This window comes from Phragmites australis, chromosome 15 (genome assembly GCF_958298935.1).
Source record: "Phragmites australis chromosome 15, lpPhrAust1.1, whole genome shotgun sequence".
Lineage (NCBI taxonomy): Eukaryota > Viridiplantae > Streptophyta > Magnoliopsida > Poales > Poaceae > Phragmites > Phragmites australis.
This window is the reverse complement of record NC_084935.1, coordinates 11904489-11924553: the sequence shown is the minus strand read 5'-3', so window position 1 is coordinate 11924553 and position 20065 is coordinate 11904489.

The window sequence follows — 20065 nt, the reverse complement described above, 5'->3', positions numbered from 1 at the left end:
CAACAGTTGGTGCCATCATAAGGGCCTCGACTGTGTTGGGCTTCAAGCTTGGTTCAGGTGCATCTATGGGAGGTTGTTCCACTTGAGGAGGCGAAGGCGACACGATATGGGAAGCTAGAACCAGTTGACTGGTCGGATCGCTAGCTATCTGCTCCCTCAACTTTCTCTGACGTGACGACCTTTTGGCGACCACAATGCTCGAAAGGATGTCCGACTTCTTCCTCTTGGTCGATATCTTCTTCTTCATCGTATATGTAGTTGGGACCGATTGTGTCAAAGGGATGACAATGAGAAAGTGAGAGCATGGCTACAGTTCAGGTTCGTACAGATAAATAACCAAGAACTTACCATCTCTTTGGTAACCACTCCCTTCATTGTGGCGCCTCGTTCGGCACAAAAGGTGGAGTGATGGCGTTGTGCAAATCTTTGCATGCCCATCCACGTGCATTAATTGCGCCTATACCCAACGATTCAAATTTCGGAGTTTTCTCTTTTAACTCTACTCAGAGTCGGGTGTCGATAAGTCAAGTTTCAAGCCTTTTTTAGTCTCGGGTGCAAACAATGGCAGGGCGCTCGACCCAACTATGTTTCCACTCGATACTTGAAACAAGATCTTTCCTCCTCGATTATTTTGACTACAAGCTTGATCCACCTTACTCGACCAAGCCTAGACTTGGCGGTATGCGAGTGGGCACTTGTGGAAGCCCTCCCTCCTGAGCAAAGTTAGGAGGCTACTGTCAAATATCTAACTATAGGGTATATGTATGAGGAGTATACTATATACAGACAGGGTACATCGTACACATATTTAACAACTCTGGATATTGTGGATCCGAACCTGCGGTACTCGATATACTCGGAGATCTTGAAAACACATACGAGGAAAGTCTTGATCGGGTTATCCGATCAAGTACAGTTAGTATCCAGATCGGATTCATCTGATTTGCCTTGGCTGAGAAGACAAATGACTCCCTATCAACTACGATCGGATCCGAGATGGTACATCGATCCTATATAAGGTGGAGATCCAGACCCTGTGGGAAGAGGACCACGGAGCAACACCAAGACCCTAGCAACTGGAGATACTCGGCGACTTCGACCCAAGATTAGCCTAGTGGATCTTCTCTATTGTAATAGGTCTAGCCACGTTACTCATATTCAAGATAATTAATATACAACATTATCTACACAGGATATAGGGTATTACTCCAATCGGAGGCCGAAATCTATATACATCATGTGTCTTATTTTCTGCTTAATCTCTGATATCGAAAGTACTCTTGTTTAATTATGGATATATTATCGGATACTGATCTTCGACAAAACCAAACAAAAATGAAATATCATGTGGATATTTGCAATAAAATTGGTTATAGCGGGAAACAAAATCAATGTGACCACTGAAGTGGTTTTTGCAATTTTCCCAATACGTGTTATCTTCGTGTCAACATGCGGTGAAAGCCGAGATAACCAATGGTAGTGGTGTCAGATGGGAAACAGGCACGCCCCTTTCGATGATAAGCAAGTTTTTGCTCAGAAAGGTCCGTGGTAAAATCACACCACCGGTAATAATGACCTGACGTGACTGCACGTCTGCACCCTGCGAAAGAAAAATGAGATCACATATTTATTAGAAAAAGGAAAGCTGAAGCCTGAAGGTAAGAATTTGGCGATCTGATTTCCTATTTCATGTCCGTACCAAAGAATCTCACATGAAATGGAAGTCGAGACAACGTAAAGAACATTATAGCAGGAGCTGCGGCGCCGGAATACAAACCCAATCACCCAGGCGATGAAGCGGATCCAATTGTGATGGGATAGGGATCCTCCGATCGTAATGCACGCGTACTGTACGTCTGCTGACATATAAGTTCGAACCTCACGTGTCAGCGAGAATCCTGTCCATTACGATGATGTGGCTGCGTCAGAAAAGAAAATATTAGTAAATACTTAATGGGTTGAATCTATATAAGATATATAGATTCGGCAACCTATCGTCTTCTCCTTTTATGGTATTATATAACAACTGGAAAACTCGTAAATTTTCACACATTGGATATCAGGGACACATACTCTCAGAAGCTTCCAAATAGCATTTTGGGAAATTTTCCAAAAAATAGCATTTTGGAATATTAGAACACTTCGACTATGAAAACGACGTGTACATGTGTGAGAGAGTATGTCTGTGTTGATGGAAGGAAAAACAGACATAACAGAAAAGAGGCCCGAGGGAGAGGATGCACACGCGAGAGACAACTATGCTTTTTTGCGTACACCCTTGTCATTACTGTTATCTGACAAGTGGTCCCGCTTGTCAAACGACACATAATGGCAAACCACTCTAAAACTCATGATGAGTCAAGTGATTCGGTATTACAAATCTAGGGGTGGATATACATACTTTTGTGTATTAAGTGGAGTTTTTTGTACTCAAGGGGGAGAAGTGGTCATTATCAAAACAGAAACTGTAGGGCCATATATCCCATATATTGTAGGGCCATATATTGGTGTCTCAAAAAATAATAATATGCGCCACTCAAAATAAAAGAGAAAACAATATGCACGCTATACACATTTACAAGTCCGAGAGCTACTCGCTCTATACGGATGAGCAAACCATTGTTTAGTGATTTAGTCTAACGGGCATGGCTAAAGGCAACCAATTTTCACTACCTCCCAAGTCGTAATTAGTGATACCTCGTACCTTTCCGAGGATGATAAAAAGGGCTCATGGCTAATACGGCTGACTGTACTCTAGGCAGGCCTATTATTTTGGATTTTTCAGGATTTAGTTCCTGTAACTTCTCATTTTTTAAAATTTCACACTAAGATTGGATCAAGGATTGCAACTGATTCTTACGAGCTTACAGAAGCAGCACAAGTATCAATTTGACAAAATTAAATCATCCAAGACTTCCACTGAAATACTGTTGAAATCATTGACGGCCTCTGTGATCAACGCATCACAAGCAGCCCAAGATAACAGTATAGGTTTATTACTGAGTGAGTAAAAAGGAGGCAGAAGCAGGAATTAGGAAAAACAGAGAAGGGGAGACGAAGCTCCAGGGGACGGGTTCAGACTTGAGACGAGCAGAACAAGCTAAGCTTAAGATTACCCTTGCAGCTTCAACCAGCAATTTTTTTCTGTGTTCTGTCCCTGTTTTTTCAAAAAGATGCCAGAATTGAACCCAATGGCATCATTTCTTGTACGCCATACAACCCTGATCAGAGCTGCCGGATTTTCAACTATTTCTCAAACCAAGTGAGCCCTGAAGTCAACGTACGAGGTACTTTTCTGAATTCAGGGATTACCGAATGCGCCTACACTGATGGAACCATTGACAACGAAAAGTTTTGGAGAGCTGAAAATGCCATTTTACTTGCATAGTACAGATATTTAGGTTAGACCATCTTAACAGGTTTGTATCGAAAATAGCTTTATTATATCATAATTATAATTTTAGTGATTAATAATAATATAGTTAATAAGACTAATATGTTAGTCAAGTATATATTTTAGTAGGTCTCATGAATGTAAAAAAAAGAAGTCACCGAAGCCGAACCAAAGAGAGGAATGAATTGGACTTGTTCCATAAATTTGATGTGATCAAATGGGATGAACTCCTGTATAATCTTGTAGAGCTCTTCGTAAGCTTTTCATAGAGCCCAAGATCATCAAAATCGAAGTTCGGAGTGAAAAATTATACCCAAAATACATAACGCTGTTCTGCTGAAATTTGCCTCACCAGAAAATCCGGTGCTCACATCAAAATTAGTCCGGTGCTACATCGGATAATCCGGTAAAAACAATGAAAAACAATCTGGTGTTCGCAGAAAGTTTGAAGCGAAGTCTTTTGCCTCACCGGATGATCCGGTATTCATAAAATGAACATACCGGACTATTATTTTCAGATAGCTCCAAAATGAACATATGCACATAGGATAATTCGGTGCATGTGTCCGGTGTTCAGTGAGTTATCATAGGATAATCTAGTGTTCACAAATGAGTCTGAGTGGGTTCCAACGGCTAGTTTTGTAAGACCCCGAGATTCAGAATCTCATATACCTCATGTATCAGCCTCTGGATTAAGTAGCTGATACGCACAGTATAATAGTTGTAGTATCACAGTCAAACTTCATACATAAGTATTAAGGTTACAGAGTACGAAAGGCTACAAACCAAACAGTAATAATACAAACCTGGCCGAACGGCCAACAAAAGCACAGCGGAAAGCAAAGACCCAAGCCACAAGTAGCTAGGGTGCGAACGCGACTTCTATGACTACTCTTCATCCTCGCCTTCGCCTCCAGCGTTGGCAGCGTCTGCTTTCTTATCTGAATGACAGCAAGAGTAAGTATGGAAGGTACTCAGCAAGTCCTATACTATTTCAAGGTGTTGATAGATGCATAAATGAGTAATTCAAGGATAAGACTTTATGGTTTAGTTTTAAACGTAAAACGGTTTATGCAGGTATTCAATTGTATCATTTATTATTGACTTTAAAGCCAGTTCAAATAGTTTAAAACCAGGTAACAAGCTTTATCTGGGATTTTTTCGGTCCTGGGAGGGGCTACACCTCACTCCACAGTCCCTATTACCACATCTGGTGTACCTGTAGTACCACATAGCTTCTGGCGGATCGAGCCCAGAACCACATCACACGGACATCTAGTCCACACACTCACTCATCAAGACACACGCACCCAGAGTCTACTCAAGTGTGACCACGCCTTCACATATCCATGACCGTGGACACGGCTATTCGAATAATTTACACTCTACAGAGGTTGTACATTGTACCCACGTGATATGCTCAGCCTCTAACCGTTGCAAGCGGAGGAACGAATCATACCGAGACCCTCCAAACACCTTTCCTACCGGGCTTTTCTACGAGACACCCCGAGTACCAGAGACCATGTTCAGAATACCAGATTGGCTATGCCATCTCTCAAAATATTCAACAGAGGGCCAGATGGACACTTGGCTTCTCACTACTCCCCAGCCTCCTAGCATGATGCCCAACTTAGTCCGGTGAAAGAAAAGTCAAGTTCTGCCCATTCATGACGTATGGTTGTACGGGGTAGCTAAGCATGACGGCGCAAGACTCGGTTCTTAAGCGGCTAGGGCAGATATCTTCTGGCAATGAACTCCACAGAGGTGACTCAAGCCCCTAGGAGCATCCTCATCCAGAGTACTACTCCATCTGCCCCTGCCAAACAGTTTTCACCCATTTTTACACATCACCCTCCACATCCCACATGACATCAAGGATTTCACAACCATCACGGAATTCACAACCATCAAGGAATTATGGTATATGAGTTATCATTAATAATAGTAATCTTATCTCCGAGGAGAGGTGTTTTTAAAAGTGACGTCTCTGGGGAGACGTATTCAATCCTAAGTATGCTAGATATCAATGCGTCGCTCATTGTTATTATAGTTAACAATAGGTAATCCTAGGGTGATATGTATACTGGATGATAATATTTATGGCATGGTAAATATTTAATAGGATTAACTATTGCAAGTGGTTTGTAAAGGCGCAATACATAGCACATGCGATAATAAGTTCATTTTTAGTTGATCATGTAGATTAGTTGAAAACATAGGTCCAATATGATCAAGGAAATAGGACTTGCCTTCTCCGAAGTTCTCTTCAAAGTCTTGGATGTAGTCAGGATCCTCCTCACCCCTGATGCTTCCTGCGCAGCACTCGTAGAACTCTAGTTGCTCTACAATTGCGACTACGAGAATACTGGTTATACTAGAGAAGAATCAAATAACACTAAATGGAAAATCAAATGAGTCCTAATGGATATCACAATGTGACAGATAAGTAGAGCTCAATTTTAGATGAATTTTGGTGAAAGAATCGCCGAAATCAGAGTTAGAACGGAGAAGTTATGGCTCCTGGAAGATTTAATCTAAATTAAATTGGAAAATATAAAAAGACACTATTCATGAGTGGACCCATATGAACAGTACCAGTTGGGCTGAGATGGGCCCAGATTGGGTCGGGTCTAGGCCTAGATGGACTGGGTTCAGCTTGGGCTGCAAAGTGTCAGCCCGCTCGGGTTTGGGCTGGGTGGCTTAGCGGGCTACGGGAGCTGGGCTGGCCCACGGACACATGGCCTTTGGTAGCCGGGCCAGCCTGGCAAGCCAGCCGGCCACTGGGATGAGCCATGGCCGGTTTGGCTGGGCTGTATGGTGCACGGGCTGTGGCTTGGTTACGCGTGCGCGTGGGCGCATGAACGCACCTGGCGGCCAAGGGGGAAAAACGGCCCGATGACGAGGAATAGCGGCGGAATTGCACCAGAATGCTCACTGGAGATGTGCTCCGGCCCAAGATTTACGACAACGAGCATACACTGGGATACTACACGGCACGGCAAATTCAAAGGGGAGCTCGTCGACGGCGGCCGGTGGCGGAAGCACTACCAGACGACGGCTGGAGGAGAGTGCAGCGACGCGAGAAAATTGGGCAGCACCTCCCCTGCACTAGGAGGTGCCAACCTGCAAGGAAAAGAGGCCTAGCGCCTCTAGGCATCATGGCACGATGGCCAGGTCACATTACAGAGCAGAAGCACGCCAGCGGCAAGCGCAAGCATGGCGGCGGAGACAAACACTCGGCGGCGCGCGGCAACAAGCTAAGAGGGAGCCTAGGGGACGCCTACATGCTATCTACGCAGACATGAGGGGGAACTGGGAGGCTCACCGAGTGCAAGAACAACGACAGACGGGGTGGCGGCCGGTGATTTGTCGAAGAGGTGGTGGCGGCACTGCTCGACTACTGGCTCAGGCGGGCTCCCGTCGGGCTTCCGATGAACAGATGGCGGCATAGGGATGGCGGCAAGGGCCTGAAGCTCCTTAGCAGCGCGTGGTCGGTGGATCGGTGGCGGTGAGCTAGAGTAGCGTGCAATGGCGGCGGTGGAGTGGGGTAAAAGGGGAAAAAGAGAAGCCAGGGCTGCACTATTTATAGCGGGAGAGGGAGCTACAGAGAGGTGGAAAGGGCACGAAGGCGCGGCACGGAACGATGGTGGCGCTTGCCATTGGGCCGCGCGCGGTGGCAGAAGTGGCTTTGCGCCGGCCATGCACGAGCGTGGGCGCGGAAGTCGCACGGTGTCAAGCGCTCGGGCAGCGTGTTGTGAGGCAGAGAGAGGAGAGAGAGCGAGGGCATGGAGGGTTGTCACGGCGATATTTCCCAGAGGCGGGAGACGCTGTCGCGCTGGTGGACAGCGCGGTGCGGCGCGGCGTTGCGCTGGAGGGAGGAGAGGCACGGGCGCCAGCCGATGTGCGACGCGTGGACGACCATGCTCGCACAGACGCGCGCGGGCGGGCGGGCTGTCCAGCGCGAGGGCGAGCAAGCCGAGTGGGCTGAGCGGCGTGGTCGCGGCCCAGCATGGGGAAGGAAGGAGGGGGCAGGAAAGAAAGGTCAAGCCGGTTGCCGTGGGCCGCTCGAGAGAGAAGGGAAAAAGGTTCGGCCCGGGAAGAGAAAAAAGGGAAAATGGAATTAGGAATTTGGTTTAAATTTAGATTAAGATATTTGAATTTGGATTTGACTTTGGATTAATATCAATTCAAATAAACATATTTGAATTGTGATTTGGACTAGGATCTTGATTCTTGAGGAAGGATTCGAATTCAATTTGGATTTGGGCTGAATAGAAACTAAGAATAGATTTAAATTTGATTTGGATCTGAGTTGGAAAGAGTCTAAGAAAAGATTTGAAGTGAGAGACATTCAATTCAAACTCCACTCCAAGAAGCATAAAAGACATAAACCAATTGTGCATGAATCAACTTAAGGTAGGGATTACCTTAAAATAAATTTGTTGCATTTTGGAATATTTAGCCCATTAATATATATGAATATATATATATATATATATTCATATACATATTTCCTTGATTTTAATTGGTTTAATTTACTATAAAATTTTAAATTTGTACTGAATTTTGCTATTAATTAATATGTTAAATTCAGGATGTTACAAGTTTCTTCTACTATACTCACCGGATGATCCGGTGTTCACAAAATAAACACACTGGACTATTATTTCCAGAGTGCTCTAAAATGAACATATGCACATAGGATAATCCAGTGCATTTGTCCGATGTTCAGTGAGTTGTCATAGGATAACCCGGTGTTCACAAAGGCTTGAGTGGGGGTTTCAACGGCTAGTTTGTGAGAGTGTACTCACCGGATGATCTGGTGTTAGTACTATTGTTCTCACTGGATCATCTGGTGTTAACAACTTTTCTGAGCCGTTGGGTTAACAGCTAGTGAACAGGTTCGAGGCTATAAATACTCCTCCACTCATTCATTTGAGGTTGCGGGAGTCCTGAGAAGTTCATGTACACCTGAGAAGATATCCAAGCCACCAAAGTGTTTAAAGTGATCATTCAAGGTAATTAAGCATATAATTAGAAAGTGATTAGTGCTTATAGGCCTAGAGACTGTGTTATTAGGTGTTTGCTGGCTAGAGAGTGAATCAAGGAGTTATCCAAGCTTGTACCTCTTGGTATGCCGGCACCTTGAAGTTTTGGTGACTCATCGGCAAACTTGTTGACCCTCCGACTTGGTGTGGAGCGGCGACAAGGCAATTGTGTGGGGACACGAAGACCCTTGCCTTTGTGGCTCAAGCTCTGAAGTGATCACGGCGACAATGAACCGAAAGAGAGGCTAGTGGTGAGACTTTGCCTTGGTGGATTGGTGGCTCATCCGGGTGGAGGCCTTGTCTTTGTGACTTGGTGGCTCAAAGGCTGTGACCGATTGCTGACCGGGAGCATATCCTTTGTGGAGCTCCAACGTAGACTAAAGGTAGTATTCATGCCATCGATATCACGAAAAAAAAAATCCTTATACCGAGTTTACTCTCTCTACCTTATTTATGTTTCCGCATTTACTTACTTGTAATTTACCTTATTAGATAGGTTGCAAGCGTTTTGATCAGTAGAGTAGACACGCTAGATAAACCTAGAGCATATTTAGATAGAAATTGATCTAAATTTATATTGTGTTGTTTTTGGAGCTAAAATAGTTCTAAGTGTCCTAATTCACGTCCCCCTCTTAGGACGTCACCGATCCCTTCAACGCTACACAGCCCAAGGAAGTTGCACAAGAAAATAAGGTTGTTCCAAATGTTAGCATTGAAATTCTTGTGTCATTTGGGCCACGATGTTAAATGTCTCCCAGCAAATTTTCCGTTCAGAAGTACAAGGCAACTGCCATTGTCCCATTTTATCGAATAAATGTAAGCAGTAGCAACTGTTCAACATCTAACAACACAAAGAGTACGTAGGGGCTCAAGGCATCACATTGCATCCCTAGACATATTTCAACAATGCCTACCTCCCCAAATAAGACAAACTAGGATTTAAACTACAACGGATCTAAGATAATAAAAATTGCAAAGAAGAGCTAAACTGATTCCTCCATAAGTGAATAGCACAATTAAAAGTCTACTAATCTTTAGCAAAATAGAAACAACTTTTTGTAGTAAAGAAAGATTGATGATGATGAGTAGTATAAATCTACCGTTTACGACTATCCTATACGTGTGTGGATCCCTAAGGTTTCCTGGATTATTGTACCATACGACTCAATCTAGGAAAGGAATCCATGGATGTATAGAAACTGTCTGCATGTGCTAGGATATCCCTTAAACGAGGAAATCTATCTCTAAATTTAAAGATGATAGAATCCTACTCGGAAAGGAGTCCAGATGCTACACGGTAACCCCCATATATATACGGAGTCAGGGGACCTTGCGAAGGACAAGCAAATAGGAAGGAACAAGCGTTCAACGAGCCTCAAGCCTTCTGCAATCGTGATCTACATCAACATTTCACCAAGACTACACACGAGGAGCCTTCAACTAGGTTTAGATCCCATCTAAGCTAGCCAAGACCCCCCTCCCCCTTGTAATTTGTCTTGAAGATCAATACAAGGAAACATGACATAGGGCTATTATCCTTCGGGAGGCCTGAATCTGTATAAATCTCTGTCTTCCGGTGCTCGATTCAGCAAGAGAAAGTATCCCCTACTCTAATCACATATTCGTAAGATCAGCGGTTTACTAATCGTTCATAACTGACGCCGTTTGTGGGGATCATGACCAACGACACTGAATCTTCACCATGAAACATGTTGTTGACTCCACCCAAGACTACACCGAGAACCAGATTCTCAGATGAAGGATTCTGCGATAACTTTGCCCTCTCGCTCGATAAGGATCCTATGATTGATTGGGTGGACCGTAGAGACAACCTTCCTGATGATAAGTCATTTCATGGATGAGTGTGTTAGGAATTATGGCATTGAGCTTGAATCGCTCGATAACCAAGACAATCACGCAAGCAATGTTTGTCACAAGTCAGGATCTTCCCCTACTGCTTTCAACAACATGGATTATCGAAGATCCTACCCGAAGGTCTCCTCTGATGACAGGTCCATGATGGATCTAGACTCCTCCTCTAGTGGAGAGTACTCTCGACAAGTTTTCACCATCGGGGACGGGAACGGTGGTCCATCCACCCAGGGTGACAACTCGATGAACCCACAAACTTCCTTATATCCAGCCAGGGTAGATAAGACTCAACCCCCGTCAATGACAATGCCCATTGGCCAGATCCCACACTCTGTTGTAGTCCTAGATCCAACTACCTCATACCACTAGAAAGGTACCAGACGTTTCATATCTGTAACTGCTCAAAAGCTCGAGGGTGTTCAAGATCTGCTCCGATGACCTCCCACAACTGGTCTTGCTACCCCTGAGGGAAAAGAGTGGCTCGAAGAGTTCGATGTGCTCATCCGACAAGCACAGGCGTAGGTTGAATCCTCTCATCAAGTGATAGTTGCTAACAATTCTACTTGAAGGAAGTCCCGCACCGGTCCTTATCGTGAGGAGTTAGATCCAGAAAGATAGAACCCACAGAATCAAACTTGCTGTGAAGACAATCGATCTCAGCATCGTCGTAGGACTTCACTAATTTGAAACCATCCTATCTCCGATCTACGAGCGAAGACACTCAAGGACCCCTGAGGACCCTTTGAACTCTCCTCGATGACATAGTCGAAGGTCACCCCAACACCGAGTTGTTTGAGTAAGTGTCGCAGCTAGTCTCTTACCACTGCGAGCACGGCACCCGTGGCCACCCGACTCTCTCAGGGTGCCATTAATGGGTACCAGACTTTCTCTCCAGACCTTCAGAGGGTTAATTGGCCGGCCTGATTCCAACCTGGGTCAATTGAGAAGTACAACGGGATTACAAATCCCATTGAGTTTCTCCAAATATACACTACAACTATCCAAGCGGCTGGGGGGGGGGGGGACGAGATGGTGATGGCCAATTACCTCCCAAAGCTCTTGAAGGGTCAGCCAAAACTTGGCTAACAAACCTACCGCCAAGGACGATCTCCTCATGGGAGTAGCTCTATAACTTATTCTAGGCAAACTTCCAAGGAAAGAAAAATGACATTTTCCGCGTCGTCCAGACAGAAAAGGAGAGTCTGCTCTAGTTCGTTCAACGCTTCAGCAACACCCAAAACACCATTATGAAGATAACCGATGCTGATGTCATCCAGGCATTTACCGAGGGGTTAGGAGTTATCTTTGTGTCAAAGACTTCATCATGTCCGAGCCTACCATTGTCCAAGAGCTCATGGAGATAGTCAACAAGACAACCAATGCTGAGGAATCTCTCTTATTCATCAAACAAAGGGATCAGGGAATTTAACACCCTCAACCTAGACTAGATAACGACTCATCAAAGAATAACCGCAAGAAGAAGAACTCAAAGGGAGGCAAATGTAAGAAAACTAAGGCTGATGAAGCTTTGGAAAATCTTCCTGGCATGCGTCCCGACAAGCGTCCTGCCCATCCCGAGGCAAGGCAAGCAACCGATGAGCGCTCCGGCAAGCCCTGGTGTGACTTCCACCAAACTGATTGCCAATGTCTCCAGCAGTGCCACGTCTTCCAGAAGGTGGTCAAAGCTGAAGTCGAGAAGAGTAAGGGGAAAGCACCACATGTCACAAGCCAGAGTAGAGACTCCAGTTTCAGCGATGACTCGAACCAGCTGGCTTTTCAGAAGCAGAATAGGACTATCGACCACATGTTCACTAGCTCGACATCCTACGAATCCAAATGGTAGTACAAGACGATAGCCTGAGAAGTGTTAGTTGCCATTCCCAAGAGTCGCTAGGTGGCCAAATGGTCAAACATCAAGATCTCCTTCGACCAAGATGACTACCTTAATAACTTCATCCATCTTGGCCGCTTCCCAATAGTGGTCGAGCCCATTATCAATAACTTCAAGGTTACCCTGAGTGCTAATGGATGTAGGGAGTTACTTGAACATCCTCTTCACAAGTGCACTCAATGCGATGCAGATCTCTCGATCTGTCATCAAATTGATTACTTAGTCCTTCCACGGCATAGTACCTGGATCTTCAACCATGTTTATTGGCCAGATAACACTTCTTGTTACCTTCAGGAAGCCCAACAACTTTCGAACGGAAAATATTATGTTCGATGTGGTTGATTTCACGATGGCATACTATACCATCTTAGGAAGACCAACTCTAGTCAAGTTCATAGCTGTCGCGCATAATGCTTGGCAGTACGTGAAGATCCCATGATCCTAGAGAGTCATTACTATCCATGGCCGCACCAAGGCAGGCCTACGCTATGACAAGTGGAGCCTCGACATGACAGTACAGCACAAACCTGACAATGATACCAAGAACTCGACGCCCAAAGTAGCCATGAAGTCTCACGGTGATGTCAAGACCATTCCTCTGGACCTAGCGAAGCCATTCAAGACCGTCTGGGTCGGCTCCACCCTGGACCAAAAATAGGAACTAGATCTTGTCACCTTCCTCAGGGAAAAAACCGATGTGTTCGCATAGCAACCATCCGACATGCTCGGTATCCCTAGGGAGGTGATTGAGCACAGGCTAGCTATCCGCCCTGATGCCAAACCTGTCAAGTAGAACCTCCAGCAGTTCATAACCATCCAGAAAGAAATGATCAAGGTGGAGATTGAGAGGCTCTTGGAGGCATGATTCATCAGAGAAGTGGAGCACCACGAGTGGCTTGCAACACCATAATCGTTAAAAAGTCAAATGCCAACCCAACTCGAGCTTGCGAAAGGATGCCTTTTCTCTACCTAGGATAGATCAGATAGTTGGCTTTACCTCCGGGTGCGACTATCTAAGCATTCTCAATACCTACTCTGGTTATCACCGGATTAGTATATGTCCTGAGGATAAGGAGAAAATCTCCTTCATAACCCCTTTCTGTGTATTTTGTTATGTAAAGATATCTTATGGATTAAAAAGCAACAGCGCTACGTATCAGCGCGGCATGCAAATAACTCTTCATGACCAAATTTGTTGAAACATCAAAGCATATGTTGATGACCTTATCGCCAAATCCAAGAGGAAGGAAGACCTTATCTTCGACATGCAAGAAACCTTCAATGATTTACGCAAGCATCAAGTCATGCTAAATTTAGAGAAGTGCACGTTTGGAGTCGATGCGGGAAAGCTACTCGGGGTATCTAGTGTCACACTAGGGAATCGAGGTCAATCCTGAAAACATCAATGCCATCGAAGAAATGCGTACCCTAGGTCAGTACGGGATGTTAAGAAACTAACCGGGTGCATGGCGACACTCAACCATTTTATCTCCTGACTCGAAGACCGGGGGCTTCCTTTTTTCAAGTTACTGCACCAACACGACAAGTTCGAGTGGTCGGAAGAGGCAGAAGAAGCATTTTAGAATCTCAAAAGGTATCTTTCATGACCCTATGCTAATTGATCCTAACCCAGGAGAGGAACTCTTGCTCTACATATCGACCGGACCATGAGCTATGAGTGGAGTATTGGTAGTGGAAAGAGAAGTGCCCGACAAGAAGGAGAAGAGCCAGGCCGGTGTACTACATCATTGAAGTACTTCATGGTCCTAAGGAGCGCTATCCGCAAGTACAAAAGCTGTTATATACGGTACTAATGGTCTCTCGCAAGCTAAAATACTATTTTTAGGCTCATAAGATCACCATACTATCAACCTTCCCACTCGGAGAGATCCTCCACAACAGAGATGCTATTGGACAAATCGCTAAGTGGGATGTTGAGCTTGGGAAATTCGACGTTTGCTTCATCCTGCGCATGGCAATCAAGTCACATGTACTTGCTAACTTCGTCGATGAATGGACAGAACTAGGTCAACCCTAGGATGCCCATGATGACATGGCCGACGTATGGACTCTCTACTTCAACAGGTTGCTAACACTCCAAGGCTCGGGGGGCTGGGATAATACTCATCTCTCCTACAGGAGAAAGAATGCAATACGCCTTGCAGTTCGACTTCCTACCTACGAACAACGTGGCCGAGTATGAAGGTCTGCTCGTTGGTCTTCGATTAGCTTCTGTGCTTGGTATTTGCCACCCTCTCGTTAAAGAGGATTCACAATTAATGGTAAAATAAGTTAGCAAGGAGTATCAAACCTCGGATAAGACCTTAGCAGCATACCTTGCGGAGGTGTGGTAGCTAGAAAAGAAATTCATCAAACTCAAGGTCAGATACATCCCAACAAATGATAACTGCAAATACCAACTAGCCTCATCATGATCTCTAGGACAAACTAGATCAGTATCAGTTGTTAAACTCCCGCGCGCGAACAACGATTGAGAAAAAAAATCCGGTACTGATAGTCACTGTAAATACCAATTTGTGTATCAGTGCTGGTTCCAGCTAAGAACCGACACTGATAGTGACTGTATCAGTGCCGATTCTAAACACGAATCGATACTGATAATCAGTATCAGTGTCCGTTCTAGCCACAAATTGGCACTGATACTAGTCACAGTCGCAGCTCATCTTAAAAAATTCATAACTTTTTCATATGAAGTCGGATGAGAAAAAACTTTATACGAAAATTATAGCTCTTGATGAGATCTACAACTTTATAGTTAAAAACTTTTAATTTGAGGTCTTTTAAATGCCCAAATAATTATAATAAAGTTACAACAGTGGTCAATGACAGCTCACATTAAAAAATTCATAACGTTTTCACACGAAGCTGGATGGGGAAAACTTTATATGAAAATTGTAGCTCTTGACGAGATGTACAACTTTGTAGTTGACAACTTTGTTATTTGAGGTCATTTAGATGTCTAAATAGTTATTCAAACATTCAATCAGAAGATGTCAGAAGAATTTATTGTGCTAATATACTCACGAACGGATGATAGCTGGGATGCTTAGAGGGGTCACGCGCGCGTATAGGCTATGAAGTCTTGAGTTTGAGTCTTGGTTGCCATATGGATTGAATATCACGTGACTTGCGAATGTTTAACACGCTCGGGTGGGCAGCCTCTGGTCAGGTGTCCTGATAAAAAAAAATTTTAAGCTTTTTTCGGCTCAAATAACATTGAATCGAGATCGCCACCGACCGACAATGATAGTGATTTTCAGTGCCGGTTTCATACCCGTCACTAATAGTCAGTAACTATTAATGCTGAGTAATCAGTGTCGGTTTAAAATCCGTCACTAATGACGATTTTAAACCGATACTGATGAGAGTTTCTGCAGTAGTGGTCCAATTTTTTTCTGCTGTTTACGTGTCTTGCGCCGAATCTATTTAGTTCGTAAAAGTATGTATGAAGGAGCGCTGGTATCACATTATTATTCATTTATTCTCTTATATTGGATAAGGTCTATGACGTACATTCTGTAAATCATAGCATAATCTATAACATACGAAATATATTTTGTAAATCATAGCATAACCTAGAAGATTCAAAGTATTTTTTTTTAAAAATTCATAGCAAATTTTTTTAATCACACCACCATGAAGGGCTCACTCGTTTTCTACTATGCCATATGCTTCTTTAGTTTCAACATTTATCTTGGCCTAGCCACGTTTATTAGCAAAGTTAGAGGGAATCACGTGCTAACGCTACTTGAGTGCCTCTGTTCTTTTTAGTTTTTATAAGTTATCCAATGACACAAAAGATGATCAATATACTGCATCTTTAGAAAAGTTAGCCCATGAGGTATCGCAATTAGTAGTTAAAGAAAGTACATAATCCCAATTTGAGCAGGTTGCACCACTAAACTCCGCCCCACAAACTCCATTAACCATCCATATATGCTCTACAACACTTTACCCCTAGTACCACTTTGCCATTGTTCCCTCAAAGCCACACCTTCTCTCTCATTACCGCCTACCCATGCTGCCAAGTAGATCTGCTAATAAGGCAGAGCAGGCCGCAGCCATGTTTACCAAAATCTCTATTACTTAAGAAGCACGTAGTAGTTCTCGCATCAGACAAGACATCATGTCTCCATATTCTGTAGACTATCTCTAAATTTCACAAAAATTACTCACCTCATACCACTCGATAAATACTCGATTTTCTTCTCTCTTCGCCCGTTCGTCTCCCAAACTGCCTCCCCCCTCTCTCTCATCCCTGTACCGCTCCACCAGCCCATCCCGCAACCGACCACCGCTCCGCTCGTGGCTCGCCATGGCGAAGGCCACGCAACCCTCTGCCCGAGATCGAGAGCCCCTGCTCCTGTCCTCCGCCTCCCAGCCACCCTACCTCGACCTGCATCTCGCCGCCGAGTCACATTGTCCGGGAGGTCGTCGCCTCCTGGTGCCCATACACCAAGGAGGAGGCTCTGCCGCCCAGCCACGCGGTGGCGACCCACACCATCTCCTTTATCCACACGCTCATCATGCCTCCCCTCCCGTGCACTACCAAAAAATACAACGAATGGCGCGGAGATCTGACGGGAGGCACGAGGACCTCCCGGCGGGGTGGATCGAGCGCCTCGAGATTGGGGGTGGTTCGAAGCAGGCTGGATCCGTGTGGTCTCTCGGCGGATTCACGCAGCCAAGGAGGAGAGGGTTGGGATCACGTGTCGCCGGTGCTGTTCGCGCCCGTGTGGCCGTGGGCCTCTGCTTTTTTCTTGCGTGGTTCCTTTTCTTCTCCCGGGAGAGACAAGAGACGAAGAGAGGAGGGAGCCGAGGAGCCAAGGAACGGAAGGAATTTTGCTGGATGCACACTGGGCTTTTCTGAAAATGACGGGTGGCTTAACAACGTTTTCAAGTTTGAGCTGTGTACTTGAATCTTTGTCTTTCGTCACTCTTTTCCACACGTTCCAGCAGCTTTTTTTGCAGGTGAGAATAACATTTTTTTTGCACGTGAGAATTTCCGAAAATTCTGGTTAAATCTTTTTGTTTTAGCCTTATTGAGGGCACCATAGTATAAGAAGTAAATTATTTTTTACGTGGAACTTTTCTATAAAACCATGAGTAGTACATCAATCTAAGGCAGCACTACGCACTATTATCATGTTTGGTTCTATTAGAGGGTGCCTATAAAGTGATGAGGCTCAAAAACAAGGGAAGACATAGGAGGAGATAAGCAAATGGAGAGCCCCTCTCTGCTCCACACACGCCAGACCACCTCACAAGCTGCATTGACCTGTCTCTACATCCATACGCCAGCATAGTAGGCCCGTGCTAGCCACCTCAACAACCGGCTTGCATAGCACCCGGAGTCCCGGACTGGGCCACGTCATCCACTACTTGCCTGAGCACACACCAAGCTCCACTGACCACATCGGCATATACCAACTATTTTAAGGAGTCAACAATGTTATAGTGTGCAAATTTTTGGCTCCCGTCACCCCGCGCGCTCGACCCCACTGTCTTGTACCGAGTCGCCATCATCTCAAGGTACGCTACCCCTTCTACTTTTCCTTTGTGCCACTACTGACCACCCCTGCTGCCAGCCACTGCCGCCCTCAACCCTAGCCGCCGCCCCTGCTCGCGAGACAGAGAAGAGAGGGTCGAGTGGGGGAGGGACAGAGAGATGGGATAAGGGAGAGGGAGTTGGGCTGGCCCGTTCGGCCTGCTAGCCCGAGAGAGCAGAAAGGGAGAGAGAGAGAGGGGGGGGGAAAGGATGGGCCATGCCCATTTCAGCTAGCCCAAGAAAAGAGAAAAGAAAACATGAAAAAAAAAAGAAACAGAAAAATGAGCTCAATAGAGCCCACATGCACAGTAACTTTAAATAATTTTTAGATTTTTTCAGAACTTGAGTGGATGCGTGTTCAAATTAAATTATATAGTTGAATGTCCATGCACCATATCCACCATGCAAATTAGACGTGCACTATGTCCACGTGTGGAGCCACAATACCGGCGCCACCAATGCCGCGTCCTCCCTCATCGCCTGGGCAAGGAGATCCACATCGGCGGGCACCACGGGTGACAGCAAGGACGAGAACACCCAGTCTACTATATTATTTTCTACAATTTTTGTGCTCCCGTTGCAACACACGTGCATTGAACTAGTCAACATAAAAGCTGCAATGGTAGTTGTGCTCTAACAACATCGCTGGTGGTGTAACATCGACATCAACCTGACCACGCCTAAAACTCTACCGGCGACACATCGTGTTAGTATATCAAGCTTATCAGATATATTCGTTAATCGTGTCCCAACTCTTTTAATAGTGGCACACAGCGACATCTTACGAATGTATGGAGGCCCAATTGATGGAGCATGGTAGAACTAAGCAACATACATTACTACAGAACAAGTAATAAGTAGCGGCTCATTAGTGCCAGTTGCTACACAACCGGTGCTAAAAATATATCAGTGTCGGTTCTTAATCTCTCGTGCGTGAATAATGATTAAACTACTAAGAACCGGCACTAAAAACCGACTATCAGTGCCTGTTCCAGAACCAACCGACATTGAAGGCACCGGACCTGATTTTTTCCTACGACCTGATTTTGGCTCACAGCGTCAAGTCCGGCTCTTTGCTCACAGTCTTATCTCTTCCCCATCGCCGGACGCCTGATCCAACAGACGAACCTTATCTCTTCCCCCATGCTTCATCCAGTCCTCCCCATCGCCAGGCTCCGGCCTCCTCCCCACCGCTGGATGCCGACCTCCTCTGTGCCTCCTCCCCACCGCCGGTCTCCACCTTATCTCTTCCTTCCTATCTCTTCCTCCCTCGGTCCCATGCATATATACTGAAGGTGTGCCGGTGGGAGTTCATCCTGTCGCAAAGGCATCATCGCATAGGCGATCTCGACGCTGCACGGCCGAGACCTGCGGTGGTCGGGGCCGATAACGCCTAGCGAGTGGCTGTACGTGGAGCAGTACGTGCTGGCCATGTACCCGCGGCGCACAACCTTATCGAGGACGGAAGCTGCGACAAGGACATCTACTCCACCTACTACAACAGCAGCACGACAACGTCGCCGGAGGCTGGCGGAGAGCGGTGGCGGTTGTCGCCGGTGGGGTTGTCGTCGTCATCGGTGAGGCCAGACATGGTTGATATACTTAGTTTGTATGATGAGCTTGATTTGTTCAGATTCTTCCTCTTCTAAAGTAGTTAGTGATAGTGGGCTCTTGCTCTGGCGTTTTCTAAACCTAATTCATTCTGCAATGTCACTTGTATAGCCTGTTGTAATGGTTCAGATCATAGTGTTCTTGTCTTGCAGAGTTAAATTGGAGCTGAGTTTTGTTAGATCATAGAGTGCTCAACTGATTTTGTAGTTCTACTTAGTTAGCAATTGATTGGATCATTGTGAGATGTGTTTGTATGATGAGATGAGCACTACTACAAAAACTATTTTTTGAGACACTTAGGGTAACTTTCTACAGGCGGTTTATTTGAAAAACTGTCTGAACAATTGGCGAGGGCCTCCTGCGGTTACGGGTCGCCTATGAAAATATATTTTCACAGGCGGTTCACATATTATTATCACAGGCGGTTCATATAAGGAACCGCTTGTAAAAATGTTCATTTCCACAGGCGGTTCCTTATGTGAACCGCCTCTGCAAATGACTATCTATTAAAAAATTCATAACTTTTGTATATGAAGTCGGATGAGGAAAAAATCTATATGAAAATTGTAGCTCTCTATGAGATCTACAACTTTGTAGTTGATATTTTTTATTTGAAGTCATTTATATATCTAATTGACTTCAAATAAAAAACTTTTCAACTACAAAGTTGTAGATCTCGT